The sequence below is a fragment of the Pseudorca crassidens genome, chromosome 13, assembly GCF_039906515.1.
Source record: "Pseudorca crassidens isolate mPseCra1 chromosome 13, mPseCra1.hap1, whole genome shotgun sequence".
Classification (NCBI taxonomy): Eukaryota; Metazoa; Chordata; class Mammalia; order Artiodactyla; family Delphinidae; genus Pseudorca; species Pseudorca crassidens.
The window spans coordinates 73,059,920-73,079,366 of NC_090308.1; the positions used below are offsets into that span (position 1 = coordinate 73,059,920).

At 38.4% G+C, this 19,447-nt stretch overlaps 1 long non-coding RNA gene across 1 annotated transcript in view; it reads left to right on the top strand.

Annotated features, from left to right (window-relative positions):
- Positions 1–1,401: 1,401 nt before the first annotated feature.
- The window catches only part of LOC137204794 (uncharacterized), a 54,533-nt gene continuing 36,487 nt past the window's right edge, over positions 1,402–19,447 (top strand). The window contains exon 1 of the long non-coding RNA XR_010933839.1: positions 1,402–3,584. This is a non-coding gene — a long non-coding RNA (uncharacterized lncRNA). The remainder of the gene's footprint in view (positions 3,585–19,447) is intronic.

The window sequence follows — 19,447 nt, forward strand, 5'->3', positions numbered from 1 at the left end:
TTGTGTTGTTCATCGTTGTTTGTTTCCTCTTTAGTTCTTCTAGGTCCTTGTTAAATGTTTCTTGCATTTTGTCTATTCTATTTCCAAGATTTTGGATCATCTTTACTATCATTATTCTGAATTCTTTTTCAGGTAGACTGCCTATCTTCATTTGTTAGGTCTGGTGGGTTTTTATCTTGCTCCTTCATCTGCTGTGTGTTTTTCTGTCTTCTAATTTTGCTTATCTTACTGTGTTTGGGGTCTCCTTTTTGCAGGCTGCAGGTTCGTAGTTCCCGTTGTGCTTGGTGTCTGTCCCCAGTGGCTAAGGTTGGTTCAGTGGGTTGTGTAGGCTTCCTGGTGGCGGGGACTAGTGCCTGTGTTCTGGTGGATGAGGCTGGATCTTGTCTTTCTGGTGGGCAGGTCCACGTCTGGTGGTGTGTTTTGGGGTGTCTGTGGACTTATTATGATTTTAGGCAGCCTCTCTGCTAATGGGTGGGGTTGTGTTCCTGTCTTGCTAGTTGTTTGGCATAGGATGTTCAGCACTGTAGCTTGCTGGTCGTTGAGTGAAGCTGGGTGCTGGTGTTGAGATGGAGATCTCTGGGAGATTTTCACTCTTTGATATTATGTGGACCTGGGAGGTCTCTTGTGGATCGGTGTCCTGAAGTTGGCTCTCCCACCTCAGAGACACAGCACTGACTCCTGGCTGCAGCACCAAGAGCCTCTCATCTACACGGCTCAGAATAAAAGGGAGAAAGAATTAGTAGAAGTAGAAAGAAAGAAAAAAAGAAAGAAAGAAAGAAGGGAGGGAGGGAGGGAGAGAGGGAGGAAGGAAGGAGAGAAGGAAAAAAGAAAGAAAGAAAGATAAAGTAAAATAAAATAAAATATAATAAAGTTATTAAAATAAAAAAATTATTATTAAGAAAAAAAATTTTTTTTAATGGACGGATAGAACCCTAGGACAAATGGTGGAAGCAAAGCTATACAGACAAAATCTCACACAGAAGCATACACATACACACTCACAAAAAGAGGAAAAGGGAAAAAATCATAAATCTTGCTCTCAAGTTCCACCTCCTCAGTTTGGGATGATTCCTTGTGTATTCAGGTATTCCACAGGTGCAGGTACATCAGGTTGATTGTGGAGCTTTAATCCGCTGCTCCTGAGGCTGCTGGGAGAGATTTCCCTTTCTCTTCCTTGTTCTCACAGCTCCCAGGGGTTCAGCTTTGGATTTGGCCCCGCCTCTGCGTGTAGGTCGCTCGAGGGCGCCTGTTCTTCGCTCAGACAGGACGGGGTTAAAGGAGCAGCTGATTCGAGGGCTCTGGCTCACTCAGGCCGGCGGGAGGGAGGGGCACGGCGTGCGGGGCGGGCCTGCGGCGGCAGACGCCAGCGTGACGTTGCACCAGCCTGAGGCGCGCCATGCGTTCTCCCAGGTAAGTTGTCCCTGGATCTCGGGACTCTGGCAGTGGCGGGCTGCACAGGCTCCCCGGAAGGGGGGTGTGGACAGTGACCTGTGCTCGCACACAGGTTTCTTGGTGGCAGCAGCAGCAGCCTTAGCGTCTCATGCCCGTCTCTGGGGTCCGCGCTTTTAGCCGCGGCTCGCGCCCGTCTCTGGAGCTCCTTTAAGCAGTGCTCTTAATCCCCTCTCCTCGCGCACCAGGAAACAAAGAGGGAAGAAAACGTCTCTTGCCTCTTCGGCAGGTCCAGACCTTTTCCCGGACTCCCTCCCGGCTAGCCGTGGCGCACTAACCCGCTGCAGGCTGTGTTCACTCCGCCAACCCCAGTCCTCTCCCTGCGCTCCGACCGAAGCCCGCCCCGGCGGGTGAGCAGACAAGCCTCTCGGGCTGGTGAGTGCCGGTCGGCACGGATCCTCTGTGTGGGAGTCTCTCCGCTTTGCCTTCCGCACCCCTGTTGCTGTGCTCTCCTCTGCGGCTCCGAAGCTTTCCCCTCCGCCACCCGCAGTCTCTGCCCGCGAAGGGGCTTCCTAGTGTGTGGAAACTTTTCCTCCTTCACAGCTCCCTCCCACTGGTGCAGGTCCCGTCCCTATTCTTTTGTCTCTGTTTTTTCTTTTGCCCTATCTAGGTACGTGGGGGGGGGGGGGGGGTTCCTTGCCTTTTGGGAGGTCTGAAGTTTTCTGCCAGCATTCAGTAGGTGTCCTGTAGGAGTTGTTCCACGTGTAGATGTATCTCTGGTGTATCTGTGGAGAGGAAGGTGATCTCCGCGTCTTACTCTTCTGCCATCTTCCTGGAAGCCATCCCTTGTTTATCTGTTTTATACACAGTAGTGTGTATCTGCTAATCCCAATCTCCAAATTTATCCCTCCCCCCAACCTTTCCCCTTTGGTACCCATACGTTTGTTTTCTATGTCTGTGAGTCTGTTCCTATTTTGTAAATGAGTTCATTTTTAGCTTTTTTTTTTTAAGATTCTGCAAATAAGTGACCACATCTTCTTTATCCATTCCTCTGTCTATGGACATTTAAGTTGCTTCCGTGCCTTGGCTGTTGTAAATAGTATCAATGAAGCCATTCTTTGCAGGCCGGTCACTGTTGTGGCCTCTCCCGTTGCGGAGCACAGGCTCTGGACGCGCAGGCCCAGTGGCCATGGCTCACGGGCCCAGCCGCTCCGCGGTATGTGGGATCCTCCCGGACCGGGGCACGAACCTGTGTACCCTGCATCGGCAGGCGGACTCTCAACCACTGCGCCACCAGGGAAGCCCCAATGAAACCATTCTTGATGCTTCTGTTTAACTTAACGTTTTTCCTCTTCCCCCAACCCCTTTGCATTCTGTACGCACTATTGTCAGAGCTTTTTCCATAATGGCAAATACTTATTTGAGTTCTCTACTAGACAGTGCCTGTGGCAAGAATCTTCTCGTTGGTGTCTCTCTCCAACTGCTCCTCGTTCTAATGTTTCTTACACATTGTTTCCAGATTACCTAAAAACATTCAACATACCTTGCTTGCTTATATTATAAAGTCCAGCTGCTCAGCATGGTACCCAAGGTTCTTCACTCTCCATTCCCAGCCCAATTTCCTTACCCACGCCGTGCTTCCTGCACCCTCATACACAGCAAGCACCTAAATGCACTGCAATGGTTCATACTTCTGTTTATTTCCCCTTTTTGAGGAATGTTTTTTTCCTCCTTTCCAGACGGTCTATTCTTACTCATTATTTGAAGGCTCACAGGACACACAAAATCTATATGAAGGTGCCCCTGCACTCTTTGGTAGAGCCATACACCCCTTTCTTTACACTTCCAGAATGCTTCTGCAGAGGGCATATCACCCCTGGAATCTTACTATAGCCTCCCTGGACTCCTTCTTCCATGTTTGCTCTCTTCACTCAATCCTCAGCACAGTGACCATGCGTGGAATGTCAGATCTTGTCCATCCTCTCCTCAAGGCACTTCCCGGGCTCCCCAGCTCATTCAGTCCTGACAAAGCCTTGCCTCATATGGCCTCTCTCTTCTCACACTCATCTTCCTCTCCCTCTGCTCCAGCCTCACCCCCTGGCCTCCTCGATCTTCATTGGACTCCTCAGACAAGTTCCCGGCTCTGGGCATCTGCAGTTATCTTTTTCTCTACCTGAAACTCTTCTCCAAATACAGTAAGTCCCCCACGTGAGAACCTTCCAGTTGCGAACTTTCAAAGATGGGAATGTGCATTCGCGTGCCCAATCATGTAAGTTAGTTCACATGTCTGGTGTACATTGTCGTGTGTGTGCGTCCTCTACAAGTAGTTGTAATTTTGTGTACTTTACTGTACAGTACTGTATAGAGTACAGTAGTACAGTATCTTTATTTCAAGCCCAGGATGTTTGGAAGCAAGTGTAAAACCAGCGGTGATGTAGCTGGTACCACGGTACTTTTCAAGGTACTGTACTGTAAGATTAAAATGTTTTGGTTTTTTGTTTGTACTTTATGTATTATTTGTGTGAAAAGTATTATAAACCGATTGTGTTAGTTGGGTACCTAGGCTAACTTTGTTGGACTTACGAACAAATTGGACTTACAAACGCACTCTGAACAGAACTCTCTCCTATGTATGGCACTAACTGTAATCACGTGGCTTACACTTTCTCCCCTCCAGGCGTTTAGTTAATGTCACATTCTCACTGAGACCATTCTCAATGATCCATCCCATTTGACCTTGTACGTAACTCTTTTCCTATACTTATTCCCTATCCTCCTTCACTGCTTTCATTTTCTTCACAACTAATATTTTCTATTTTGTTTCTTATTGCTCCCCCTGGAAACTAAGCTCCACAGAGTAGGAATTTTTTTTTTTTTCTACGCAGTTTTCCGAGGTTTCCTAGAGCTTAGAACAGTTTTGGGTATATAACAAGACTTAATTATATAGGTTGAATAAACACACCAATTCACGCTATAAATTACTTGAATGGAGAGATTATGTTTGACTCAATTCCATGATTCCATCTGGGAATGATTCCTGGCACATAATCATTAAACCCACAAAAGTTTTTGATGAATAAATGAATATATTTGCCAACCCTTGGATGCAGTGTAGGAGAAGCTACTTAAACATGCAGCAGCTTATTTGCTGGATTTCTTCCATCTAAATATAATTCTTTAAATGGCTTCTCAATCTAAGGGGAAAAAATGGTCAACTGTTATTATTGGCTAGTAATGGAAAAGTTCCTCATTTATCTGAAAGACTGTTGGAACTCAATCCACTGTACAAGTCAGAGGGATTTTTGTTGTTTTTCCTCTGTATTTTACCCTTTAACAACTTTGTTCCCTTACATTGTTTTTTTTTTAAATTTTTATTGGAGTATAGTTGATTTACAATGTTGTATTAGTTTCAGATGTACAGCAAAGTGAATCGGTTATACATGTACATATATCCGCTCTTTTTTAGATTCTTCTCCCATACAGAGTATTGAGAGTATTGAGTAGGCCATTACAGAGTATTGAGTAGAGTTCCCTGTGCTAAACAGTAGGTCCTTATTAGTTATCTATTTTATATATAATAGTATGTATATGTCAATCCCAATCTCCCAATTTATCCCTCCCCCCTTACCTCCTGGTAACCGTAAGTTTGTTTTCTACATCTGTGACTACTTCTGTTTTGTAAATAAGTTCACTTGTACCTTCTTTTTTCAGATTCCACATATGAGTTATATCATATGACATTTGGCTTTCTGTGTCTGACTTACTTTATTCAGTATGCCAATCTCTAGGTCCGTCCACGTTGCTGCTGTTCTCTTACATTGTTGAAAGACAGTGCGACTTTTCAGCTCTGGCTTTAAGGTAGAAAACTGGGGCATTATAGAAAATTCTGATGCCTGGTATACAGAACCAGAAATTATTATTCAGTTAGTTGGGATGCAGCCTGATCATTGGTCATTTTTATAAAAGTCTCAGAGAAATGGAAATTAGAAACCAAGATCAGGAACCACAGTTTAAAAATGGTTGTAACTCTTCATTACAGCACTGTTTACAATAGCCAGGACATGGAAACAACCTAAATGTCCATCAGCAAAGGAATGGATAAAGATGTGGTACATATATACAATGGAATATTATTCAGCCATAAAAAGGAACGAAACTGGGTCATTTGTAGAGACATGGATGGACCTAGAGACTGTCATACAGAGCAAAGTAAGTCAGAAAGAGAAAAACAAATACCATATATTAATGTGTATATGTGGAATCTGAAAAAATTGGTATAGACAATCTTATTTTCAAGGCAGAAGTGGAGATACAGACACAGAGGACAAGTGTTATGGATGCCGGGGTGGGGTGGTGGGGTGAATTGGGAGAGTGGGATTGACATACATACGCTATTGATACTATGTATAAAATAGAAATGAGAACCTACTGTATAGCACAGGGAACTCTACTCAGTGCTCTGTGATGACCTAAATAGGAAGGAAATCCAAAAAAGAGGGGATATATGTGTATATATAGCTGATTCACTTTGCTGTACAGTAGAAACTAACACAATATTGTAAAGCAACTATACTCCAACAAAATTTTTTTTAAGAAGCAGCTGAGATACATCTGGAATCTCAAAAAAAATAATAAATAATAAAAATGGTTGTATCTTAGACTGTGGTCAGGTCTCAACGGCTATCACACAACACCTCACTCTCACCATGACTGAAACAATTGGGACAGTATTTTACGCAAATGTAATAGAAATCAGGAAAGGCATATATTTAGTTATTTTTGATAATGTAAAATGTCTAGATTTTTTTCTGAGGTAAATGATAGATTACTTCATACTTTTCAAAGTTGTTTTCATGAGCTTACTGCCATATCATGTTTAAGCCATCTCTTTTTTCCCTTAGCTATTAAATATAAGTGTGAATAAAGGAGAAAAATGGACATCTAAATTGACAAATTTATCATTTTCATTTTTCTTTATAAAACTAAATCTTATGGAAGGTTTGCTTCTCTCTGTGAATTGAAGTCCTATGTATTAATTTATTATCTAAAACTAGTCAAGTTAAGAGAGGAGCTACAATGAGATTTTAAGGTTGGATATTAAATGCTATTAGAAAGGATTTTTCATCTACCACTTATTCCTTTCCAAAAAATCAGTGAAGAATCTATGGTCATGGTCTCCTAACTAACATAAAATAGCCCCACTTGTATGTATAGTGATTTACATTTGCCTCTAGGAAATTAAGCAGTTAGTTACAATTTACTACGCATATAGAGCAAATATAGGATATAGAATTAATTTTACATGAATACTTCAATTTCTGTATCCTTTACACAGAATGAGTTGTATACCAGACACACACATACAAATTATATATATATAACATTTCTGTAAAAGAAAGTATAAGCAGTAATTTGTACCTAACTTAGAGGATAGTATGTTTCATCTACAGTTTATAGTAGCTGTGGCTCAAAGAATGGCACTTTCTTTTTTCTTTTTGGTATTGAGTAATTGAAGAGACTTATAGGAACAATTAGATTTATGTCCACAGTTACAATGTCTGCATTTTCAGTAACACCTGGGCCTTTGCTTTCTTGTTGAAAATGAAATGTTCCCAATGCCAGACTGTGTGTAATGAGTTGGAGAAAAAGTGATTCTTCTTACTCATCACTCAGTGAATAATGACACCAGTGATGTGAATATTAGTGGCACATGAAAGAATAATGATCCCTCCTCATGCCTCCCTCACTGCCCAGGGAAACTATGTGCCCACAGCTTCTGGGGAGATTCCAGTTTCATAGCATAACCTGAAACTAGGGAACATCCAGATTGTAGAAAGGACTGATATCCTACACTGCTGCTTGCCATTAAAGCAAAAAATAAGTCTGGGATGCTTAAGAATTTCTATAATTTGTGTTTAATTCACTCCTCTCTGTTCATTGTTTTTAGGTCTTTTTGGTTCTGACTTTTAGGAGATGCGTTTTTGATTCGTTCAGGTAGACAAAACTAGAAGATTTTTCTTGTTCTTCTCATGTCCAGCTCTGTCCATAACTCTAATAAGATAAACAAATCCATATGTCAATCATGAGTTTGCCTAATTGTAAATGAATGAAACTATTTATTTTCTCTGTCAAGCTCTTAATTTTATTAGGACCCATCTCTATATATGCCAAGATAGAGAAATAAGAGCTAATTTAATAGAGAAACATAAATATATACTCACCAAAATTTATTTAGGGCACTTATCCATAGCTCAAAACAGAATAAAGCTCAATTTATTCTTACCTCAGTGCCATGAATTAGATAGCTAAGATAGTTTAAATTCCATCCATATACTCTACCGTCTTTGCTTAGATGTGCATCTTTAACCTTGCCTTATCTTTCTTTACTAAAAAGAAAAGACTTTTTTTAAAAAATAGAGGCTCACAGAAAATGGGTGAACAAATCCCTCACTTCTGTAACTTTCTTGTATCTTTGTCGTTTTATTTAAATTAAAAAAAGTTTTTCTTCCTTCCACTGCCTTTTACTTTTTTTTAAACACTGAAGTGTTTGTTTGATTTAAATTGATTAAAGTTAACCATTTTCAAGGAGAGACATTTGAAGTCTTGGAAGAAAATAATTTTTTTCTCTCCTGATGCTTTTGAGTCATCTTAACCCCTTCTCCTAACTCTCAGATGAAATTGAGGTGTCTTTAATTGTTTATCTAAAAGGGAACTTCCTAAGGGACAGAAATGACTTAGGTGGACGTCTCGAGTTGTCTTGAAAAAGAGCTCAGGGCTTTAGAGTCAGACCTGGTTGAGTGACCTGGGGAAGGAGCTAGGTATTTCTGTACCTCATTTCTGTTGTTCTTAAAAGGTGAATGATCCTCTCACAAGGCTAACATGAGATTAAATCTAACTGGAGAACATACAGAGTATGTATATTGTAGGTCCTCCTTAAAAATAGGAATTCCATATTTCATTTATTTAACCCTTTCCAATGAAAATGCTAAAATCATTTTCATTTAATATTTTGTCAATGCCTATACTTCTAAGTGACTGTGGTTATATTAATGAATAACATATGTTCAAGGAATACGACTTGACTCCTTGGTGTCATCAGTCGGTGACCACTTCAGTGGAGTAGATATTCAGTGATCTGAAATTGTTACTACAGCCAAAGCACCAAAAGAATCCCATGCAAGCAAAATTTTGGATCAAGGACTTAATTTCTTTTCAAGCAAAACCCATAGATTGTTGGCTCTGAACATCTTCAGAAGAAGCCACTCTATATCCAGTTAAATTACCAGTAATAGTTCTTCTAAATTGGCTTATAGAAATTAACTGAAGGCATTCATTTGTTATTGGTGGGCATGAGTGATGCTGAAAGCAAAGAGGGACCCAAAGAGGAAACCTGTGTTAGATTTAGTGTCTGGGTGAAGTAGGTAGGTGTCTCCTAGACCTACTTTGAGGGGAACCAATCCAGATATATTATCTGTTTAAAAACAGTGTCTCACCACTCTCAGTGTCTGGAGATGCTCAAAAAACATGGAAGATTCGTCATAAACTCTGAAATAGAAGTGTAGTCTCTGGCTGCAGAATGTACCCTGGCATGAAATGACCATTTCAGCATCTGGTTAGTAAATTACCTCAGCAGAAAACACTCTCCTTTGTTGACAAATGGTCTAGCTACTTTCTTAGCGAGACTGGAGGATGAGAAACTTCTGGAAACAGTTTGTATGCACTCCCTCAATATGGAAATATGGTGAAAAGTCCTGTAATCCAGGTGGAATCATGTACCAAGTGTTATTATAAACAAAGTCAATGTTTCTCTTCATGTCTTTTCTTTAAAAGCATAACTAAAGTTGAGCACTTAAATTTTAAAAATGGTTTTGTTGCAGTTTATTAACCTCAAAACCAATAAGAAACAAATGTTGTATTGCATTCCTATTAAAATAAATTTAAATAATTAGATTTCTAAGTTGAACCATTGAGTATTTCAAGACATATTTACCCATGATACTATCTTACCTTGGGCAATTCTTTCCTAAGGTAATTAGGCCAATACCTCTTATTTGGACTATTTCAATATCAAAATGTAAATAAATGAAATAAAGTTGGAACAGCAAAAAGGCACTTAACTAAAAACTGTTAGCATTTGAAGAGAACTTTGATATCCTCGATTCTAGCCTTTTCCTCGTATGGACAAGGATATAACAATACTAGGTCTAAGCAGGTTTAGAAACTTGTCAAGGTTATATAAATTCCCCAACTTCGTTTTCCTACTCTAAGTCTGGTGTTTCTTCACCCATCAAGGTTCATCCTCATGTTTAGCGAATAGTAAAAGGATTGATAGGACCAGAATGTAAGGGGCTTGTGGAAGTTGAAAAGGCTAGAAAGGCAGGCAGTATAAAAATATGTAGATCCTTTAATGATAGGCTGACTAGTTGAGACGTTGTTCCTTAGGTAACAGGGATCCACTGAACATAGCGTGGAAGCTTGATCAGAGGGTTATCAAGAAGCTCACAGGACAATCTTAAATGTATATGTTTGTGCTCTGCCCATGAAGCTCGAGAAACAATTTGCCACCCATTTCACACCTTAACTGGAGTAAATTTGTCTTTTTGCATAGTGACTGGGTACCATGACTATAAGAAGACTGTAAGAGATATAGAGGGAGATTACATTCTCCAGAAATAAACAGCATGATATATTTGGAGAAGGGAAAAGAATATGTAAACCAGTTTCTTTCTCCACCTAGTTCTCTTATTAAGACTGAGGTTCCACTTCCAAAAGCCAGAAAGTAATAAGGTCAAATACCTATAATTTCTGACAGTGCAGTGAGAAAAGCAGTAGGATAAGTACCGATTTGGAGGGAAAGCTTTGGAACTTTCTTCTTTAAAAATCTTAAATTGGACAGGTCATCTTATTCTCTGAAATAAGAGAGGTAGGTAATGATGTAGGTATCCATCTGAAGGTCAACCATGGGTCAAAGAAATAGTAAATTTGAAATTTCACTTCACCTAATCTAATATTCTATCACCATTCGTCTTTTAAACTAAAAAAAAAAAGAAAAAAAATCAACTTGCTATCTAAGAAAATGATTGTACAAGGAAGCATTTCACATATAAGAGAATTCTTTTCTTGAATAGCAATTATTTCACATCTCAGAATCTTAAATGTGTTACTAAGGGGATATAAAAAGATTCATGGGACCTTTACTTCTGGTTATGGTATAGAAAGTCACAGGAAATCCTTGTTTTCATCCTAACAACCAAAAGAACCTGGATAACCTTCAAAAACACATAGTTCTTTTCTTAATCCTTCAGAAAGCTGAGCATGTGATGAAACCTTAATAAACTGATTTCCAGAAAAATGACAAGCTCTTCACAAGAAAGAAGAGTTCCATAGCTGTTCTCTTTTCAAGCGAAGTAGCGGAGGAGGAGGTACAAGCCATAGAAGGGGTTAAGGAGAAACCAGCTAAACTTTTAATAAATTTTTAATGGCTGTGTGTAGGCTGGCGCGAGGGATTAGATTTCCAAGGGGCCTAAACCACAGAGCAAATCTGCACCCACCCACCAAATATTTCCCACAAATCTTCACCTAGTGCTTGAGAGTACTATGCCATAAAGCTGGGGATAAGTCAGGAGAACTGAGAGAGATACCCCCTGAGGTACACAGAGCCTCCTCTAAGTAGACAGCACCCACTAGAGGGGAAGAGGACGATTGGTAGGAAAGCTGAGACACGCAGCTCTCTCAGCCACATAGGCTGGGGCAGGACAGGAAGGAAGGTTTGAGACCCGTCTTTCATGGAATGTAAAATTGCTGACCTAATAAGGCTGAAGAATGGGAGTCAGGGTGGAAAGAGATCTCCAGAGTTGGAATCCAGGGATGATGCCAGAGAGAAAAGACTTCTTCCCAGTGAATCCAAAAAGTTGGCAGCTGAGTTGTGAAACAGAGAGTTATCATTCATGGTACAGAGAGATGGCGGCTCAGTTCTAAGGCACAAAGAGAACTCCCTAATCTCACCAGTGCTCAGACCCTAAGCTATCCTGAGAAGAAAGTCTAGATCTTTCCTCAAAACACACGAAGCCAGTGCTCAGAGTCAGCCTAGCTCAACTGCATATCATACCGACGCAGTCTTCCACTCTTGCACCCAAGCAAAAAAGGGGAAATAACTTTTTTTGGAACTTAATATTATTTTAGGCCTCCACTATTCTTTTATACAAAATATCTTTCATATAGTAAAACATCGGGAGACATTAAAAAACAAGATAATGGGGCCCATGCTCAATAAAGGAAAAAGTCAATAGAAGTAGACACGAAGATGGTCCAGATCTTGGATTTATCAGAGACTTTAAAATAGTTAGGATAAAATTGCTCAAAGATATGTTGAAAAAGATATTATGAAAGGCAATCTAGTGTACTCAACAATGGTAAATATTATAATAGATGTATAATAATTAACATATGGGAAAGAATCACTGAATTGGTAGAGAAACATAGGGAAGATTTGATTCAAGAGGTATGATTTCAGTTATGCCTTATGCTATGTTTAGAAACAGAAGAAACATAGAAAAGCATTCTAAGAAGGTGTAATAGAGAGTAAAGAGATAAGTAGTTAGGAAAGGGTATTGTATATCTGCAAAGCAGTGAGAATTTCTAAATAGTAGAAATGTATAATTCTAGGGATGGGGACAGGGAAATTTCATTGACATGTGACCTGCATACTAACACATAGCCCTATGCTCCAAAGAGCCCCATGCTTGGTTTAATGCTTTGCTGTGGCCAAGTTGAAATTCTTAACCTTTGATCAAGGGTCATCATATTTTTATCTTGCCTTGAGACCTCCAACTTACGTAGTCTGTCTTGAGTGGCGGTGGCCATCAGGAGATGTTAGGAACAGATCGTGAAAGGCCTTGAATACATCATTAGACAAATTAAGGTGATCATATGTCACAGATTCTCCAGGACAGGCCCAGTTTATACTGTTGTCTCATCCAATTTTTACTGGAGTCTCCTGTCACTTTATAGTGTCCTAATTTGAGCATACCACACTCTGCCGCTCCAGGAGCCAAAGGATATTTTTAAGCAAGGGTGTGTTCTGAGTATACATCGTTTTCAAGCAAACTTTATAGATTTCAGTGTGAAGAGTAGGCTTAGGTATGGCGGAAACTGCTCATACGAGCAGTTAGGAGGCTTCTGTAAGACACAATAGTGGTGACCTAAACCAAATCAAGGACTGAGCGGAAAGAAAGTTGTAGCACACGGTATTTGTTTTTCTCTTTCTGAGTTACTTCACTCTGTATGACAGACTCTAGGTCCATCCACCTCACTACAAATAACTCAATTTTGTTTCCTTTTATGGCTGAGTAATATTCCGTTGTATACATGTGCCACATCTTCTTTATCCATTCATCTGTCGATGGACACTTAGGTTGCTTCCATGTCCTGGCTATTGTAAATAGTGCTGCAATGAACATTGGGGTACATGACTCTTTTTGAATTGTGGTTTTCTCAGGATCTATGCCCAGTAGTGGGGTTGCTGGGTTGTATGATAGTTCTATTTGTAGTTTTTTAAGGAACCTCCATACTGTTCTCCATAGTGGCTATATCAATTTACATTTCACATATATATGGAATCTAAAAAAAAAAAAAGGTTCTGAAGAACCTAGGGGCAGAACAGGAATAAAGACGCAGACGTAGAGAATGGACTTGAGGACACGGGGAGGGGGAAGGGGAAGCTGGGATGAAGTGAGAGAGTGGCATGGACATATATACACTACCAAATGTAAAATAGATAGCTAGTGGGAAGCAGCCGCATAGCACAGGGAGATCAGCTCCGTGCTTTGTGAGCACCTAGAGGGATGAGATAGGGAGGGTGGGAGGGAGATGCAAGAGGGAGGAGACATGGGGACATATGTATACGTATAGCTGATTCACTTTGTTGTACAGCAGAAACTAACACAACATTGTAAAGCAATTATACTCCAATAAAGATGTTAAAAAGAAAAAAAAAGAAAGATGTAGAAGATATCAGATTTGGTAAATTTTTGGATGTGAGCAATAATGGAAAGAGAAGGATCAAGAATGACATCCAGGTTTCAAACTTGAAAGATCAATAGAAGATGATACTCTCGTACAACGTTTGAAGGAAAAGCAAGAGAAGGTTTGTTTGGACTGCAGTGACATATACACACTACTATATTTAAAATAGATAACCAACAAGGACCTACCGTATAGCACATGAGACTCTGCTTAATATTCTGTAATAACCTAAATGGGAAAAGAATTTGAAAAGAACAGATATATGTATACATGAAAAAAAGAAAAAGGAAAAGAAACAGCATTTAGAACAAGATAATTCTCCAAAAAGATCCCAGTTATTTTCTTCCTGGAATTTAAAAAAAGACCAAGAATTTATATAAAATTATTTATTGTTTTCATGTCAAAAACATTATATAACTAGATGCCTAGTTAAAAAAAGAGTTGATTGGCCTAATGAGTATATAGGTCTGGAATTCAGAATAGAGGTCAAGACCAGAGATGTGAATTGGGGAGACATATGAGGCCTGTCTATTCTCTTCTTGATATATTTGTGGCTATGGATCCTAGCCTTGTCAATAGGAATCTGTCTGTGACAGGAAATGACCCCCCCAAGCTAGGTCCATGAGGGTGGAAAAAAGAGGAAGGGTCTTAAAACGTGTCCCAAGCTCTCTTAAGTTGGTGCCAAATGTAAGCGATTTCCAAATGTAACATCACATCTACGTTACATTTTTTTCTGTATCTCTATTACCTTTTGTCCCCCTTTCCGTATTCCTATTTATTTTATTACATAGGCAGCTTATGTTGTCAATAACTATCTTGGGGTTGTTTTAAACTTTCTTTTGCCCTGAAGCATACTCCTTGCTGTTCTTTTCTTATTTCTACTTTGATATATAACCTACTGCTTTAATCTTAGGCTTACTGCTTCTCTTCGTCTTTACTTATTTTCACTTACCTTAAACTTTTTCTTTTATTCCTTTTAAAGAAAAAGAAAAATGCTTTCAGTATTCCTTTAAATTTCAACTTTAGGCTTTTTTATTTTCTAATTGAAATTTTTATTGAGATAATTGGACATTAACATGCAGTTGTTAAAACCAATACAGGGTCAGATGATTTCACTGGAGAATTTTATCACACATTTAAAGAAGAATTAATAGAGGGGAATTATGTCAGCATGATTAAGAGGATTTACAAAAAAACACAGCTAATATGATATTTACATTAATAATCATAAAAGAATGAATGTTTTCTCCTAAGATCAAGAACTAAGCAAGGTTATCTGTTCTTATAGTTTTTATTCAACATAGTACTGGAAACTCTAGCCACTGCAATATGACAAATAAAAGAAAGAAAACACATACAGATTGTCTATGTGGAAAATCCCAAGAAATCTACCAAAGAAACCAAAAACAAAACCAAAAAAACTCTCCTGGAACTAATATACAAAATCAGCAAGGTTGAATGTTTATTCTAGGTTTCTTTTTTTGGAGCGTAAACATTACAAATCCAACTACTTTACTGATTATAGGACTATTCAGATGGCCTATTTCACCTTGGTTAAGTTTTGGTAGTTTGTGATCTTTAAGGAAATAGTCAGTTTATTCTAAGTTGTTGAATTTATGAGCATAAAGTTGGTCAAGGTATTCCTTTATTATCTTTTGACTGGCTGATGAATCTATAATGGTATACTGCATTTAACTCCTTGTATTGATGATTTGTGTCTTCTCTATTTTTGTCAGTCTTGCTAGAAGTTTATCAATTTTATTGATTTTTCTCAAAGAACAAGCCTTTTGTTTTATTGAAGGAACTTCTCTATCGTTCCCTATTTCAATTTTATTGATTCTTTTGTCTTTATTATCCCCTTCTTCCAATTGCTCTGGGTTTGCTTTGCTCTTCTTTTTCTGGTTTCTTAAAATAGGAGTTTAGATTATCTATTAACAACCTTTCCACTTCTAGTGTAAGCATTTGGCGCTACACACTTCCCTCTCAGCACAGCTTTAGTGATGTACCGTATATTTTGATACCTTGTGTTCTCATTTTCATCTGATGTATCTTTAACTTCTTTGACTCAGGAATTGTTAGGGGTATGCTATTAAGTTTCCACATGTTTAGAGATTTTTCCTGTGTTTCTGTTACTGATTTCTAATTTGATTCCATTATGATCAGGGAACATACTCTGTATTAGTTAAATTATTTTAAATTTGTTGAGCTTGGCTTTGTGGCTCAGGTTATGGTCTGTCTTGAATGATTCATGGCCACTGAGTGTATTCTGCTGTTGTTAGGTGGAGTGTTCTATATATGTCAGTTAGACCTTATTAGTTGAGTGTTTTGTTCAGATTTTTTACATCTTTGTTGTTTTCTGTCTATTAGCTCTATTAGTTGCTGAGAGGAGAGTTTGAAGTCCTCAACTAAAATTGAAGATGTATCTATTTATTCTTTCAGCTCCATCAGTTTTCCTTCATGTATTTTGAGGGTCTGCTGTTTTCTGCGTACACATTTAGGATCATTATCTTTCTGGTGGATTGACCCTTTTATCATTATGTAATATGGCTCATTGTCTCTGCAGTTTCCTTGGCTCTGAAGACTACTTTATCGATATTAATATAGAGCCAGTCATGCTTTCCTTTAATTATATTTATAAGACGTATTCTTTTTGTCCTCTTAATTTGAACATACCTATGTCATTGAATTTCAACAGCATATAAATGGATCGTATTATTTATCCATTCTGCTAATCTCAGTTTTTGGATTGGTATATTAAAAGTATTTATGCTTAATGTAATTATTCTTATGTTGGGGTTAAGTCTTCTATTTTATTATTTGTCTCGCATTTGTTCCTTTAGGTTATCATTCTTTTGTTTCTCCTTTCTTGTCTTTCTGCAGATTACTTGAATCCAAACAATCTATCTTGATTTATATATAGTGTTTGGGGTGCATCTTTTTGTATATTTTCTGTAATGCTTGCTCTGGGTATGACAATATACACATGTGACTTATAATAGTTACTGGTATCAAAACGTAACCACTTCAAGTGAAGTGTGGGCATCTTGACAATTTTGCCTGCTCATGTTACAGCATTTCTTGATGGAAGGGGGCAGTCTCAGGAATGGCAAGGGGAGAAAGCACTGCTACTAGCTGCTTATTACTAGCAGGACTCTCAATCCATCCCCCTTGCTGGTGGTGTCAGGCTCATCCAGTGTTGTCAGACAGACCTTAGTGTGACCTGGAAGAAAAATGAGCCTACCTAGGCTGCCTTCCTTTGGTAGGTTGAGAGTTGGGAAATGAAGGGTCTGGGTGACCTTCTTTTATCAGATAGGGGTTCACTGTGCTGTTCCTGTAGTCCTGGGATCCCCGTCCTTCTTTGGGGATTCAAGGGATTTGGGGTCTGATCATGGAGAAGGATGATATGAGGGGCAGTAATATACCATAAATTTTATTGAGTGATGCTTGGATAGGTTTGCATGAGAAGGGAAGTCTCTCACAGTGTGAGACAATCCAGAGGCTTATGGTGAGAAGGCTCCCATCTAGAAGGGGAGGGGGCCAAGGGAAATCCTGGGGGAGAGGGAGATCCAAGAGGGAGCTTATATCTGGGTGATGTCACTCAGCAGCACAGTGGGGATCTCTGGATCAGAGCTCCAAAGGGCAGCAGTGACTTGGAACCTCACAACTGCAAGGTCCTATCTTATTCATAGGGAGCTGCTGTTGGGTGAGGTTTTGTTGGACATGAAAAGCAGGCAGGCTCTAAGTGTCTAAAAATGTGTTTGAGCTATTTTTAAAGTAATTAGATGTGCAGAAGTTTGAGTTTAACATTGGTCAACTTTTGAGCTAACAAGTCTCAGCCTGCAGTGAGGAAACAGACAGTCTAGGGACTAAAACACAGAGACCATCTTTGGCTCATTTAGATAACATCCTCTTAGTACCCTGCAGGGTCCTCCTTTGCTTGTCTCTTAGCTTTAGATATAACTCACATATCATACAATTCATCCTTTTAAAATGTGTAATTCAATGTCTTTTAGTACATTCACAGAGTGGTGTATCCATCACAACAATCAATTTCGGGAAATTTTCATTACTCCAGAAAGAAACTTTAAATGCCTTTGCCATCCCCAAAATCTCCCATTCCTCCCAGCCCTAGGCAACCACTAATCTGCTTCCGTCTTTACTTTTTGTGCCTATTCTGGAAACTTCATATAAATAGCATCATGTAATATGTGGTCCTTAACTTCTTTCACTTAGCATAAGGTTTTGGGGGTTTGTTTATGTTGTAGCATGTGTCAGTGCTTTATTTCTTTTTTATTGCCAACTAATATTCCATTGCATTGATATATCATATTTTATTTATCCATTCATCAGTTGATGGACATTGGGGTTTCTACTTTTTAACTATTATGAAAGATGAAACCATTTATGTACAAGTTTTTTTGTGGACATATGCTTTTATTTCTTTGGATGTATATCTAGAAGTGGCTTGCTGGATCACATGTTTATCTATTTGTGTTTAGATAAACATGCAACTCTATGTTTAATCATCTGTGGAAATACCAAATTATTTTGCAAAAGAGCTGTACCACTTTACATTCCCACCAGTACTGTATTGAGGGTTCTGATTTCTCCACATCCTCTCCTTATCTGTTTTTTTAATTATAGCCATCTTAGTGCATGTGAAGTGCTCATTCTGGTTTTGATTTTTATTTCCCTAGAAATTCGTGATGTTAAGCATCTTTTCAGGCACTTATTGACCATTTGTATATCTTTCTTGAAGACATGTCTATTCAGATCTTTTGCCCATTTTAAATTGTATTTTTATTTTGAGAATTCTTTGTGTATTCTGGATTGAAGTTTCTTACCAGGATTTTTTATATATTAAATTATATCATCTGCATGTATAGAAGGTTTACTTCTTCCTTTCCAATCTGGATGTCTCTATTTCTTTTTCTTGACTAATTGCTCTGGCTAGAACCTCCAGTATAATTCTAACTTCTTTACCCAAGTCTACTTATTATTGGAAACCAATTCCATGGTGTTTCACTATATGTCTTCTTTCCTGTGCATCTTGTTTAACTGCTTAATTAATTTTACACCTTGAAATGCGCTATTTGGCATGGATGACATAAAATATAATTTATTAAATAAAAGCTATGTAGAGGTCTATCAGTATTTCAGTTCTGAATGAATGCTTCGCAAACATTTTTAAATTGTGCAGTTTGTGCATTTTCTATTAAATCTACCTCATGTGAGAGTTTCCATGCACATGAATACTGATTTTTAGTCAATTGAAGAGGTTATAATAGGCTAATAGCATCATCTTGTAGAATTATTTGAGTTTCCCTGAAGATGTTCTCTGTAGAATGAGAATGCAATATACTTGAATTCTCATGGTCATATTCTGAAAAGGTAATGTATGGATATTGGTTATATAATTGATGGACACCATTGAGTTCTTGATTTTAATACAAGAAAGGGAGAAAATAATTTTGGCATGGTCCCTTATATCTCTCTATGAGTTATATCTCATATATGACCATATATATTGATATGTAATGTTTATTATATACCTGCTGTAACACTGTATACACTGAAGTGAGGCATAGAAAGAATTCTCATACTCTTACTATAAAAAATGAGGAATACTTCCACATTAAAAGAGATAAAAGAACATGAAAACAACACAATATGTGATCCCGGACTGGATCCAGAATCACAAAAACAGTTGCTATAAGAATCATTACTGGGACAATTGGTGACATTTGAATAAAATACATACATTATCATTGAACCAATTTTAAATTCCCTGACTTTGGAAATTTTACTGTGTTTGTAACAGTGAATGTCTTTTATCTTAGGAACTATGCACCAAAGTAGTCAGGGGTAAAGGGGCAAGAAATCTGCAACTTTCAATTAGCTCAAAAAATAATAATAGTTCTTTCTCTATTTATATAATCATCTCTGTCTATATATAAAATAATTATCTCTGCCAATATATATGTTATTTATATGTATATGCACACTCATAAAAATAAATATATATGAGAGAGAG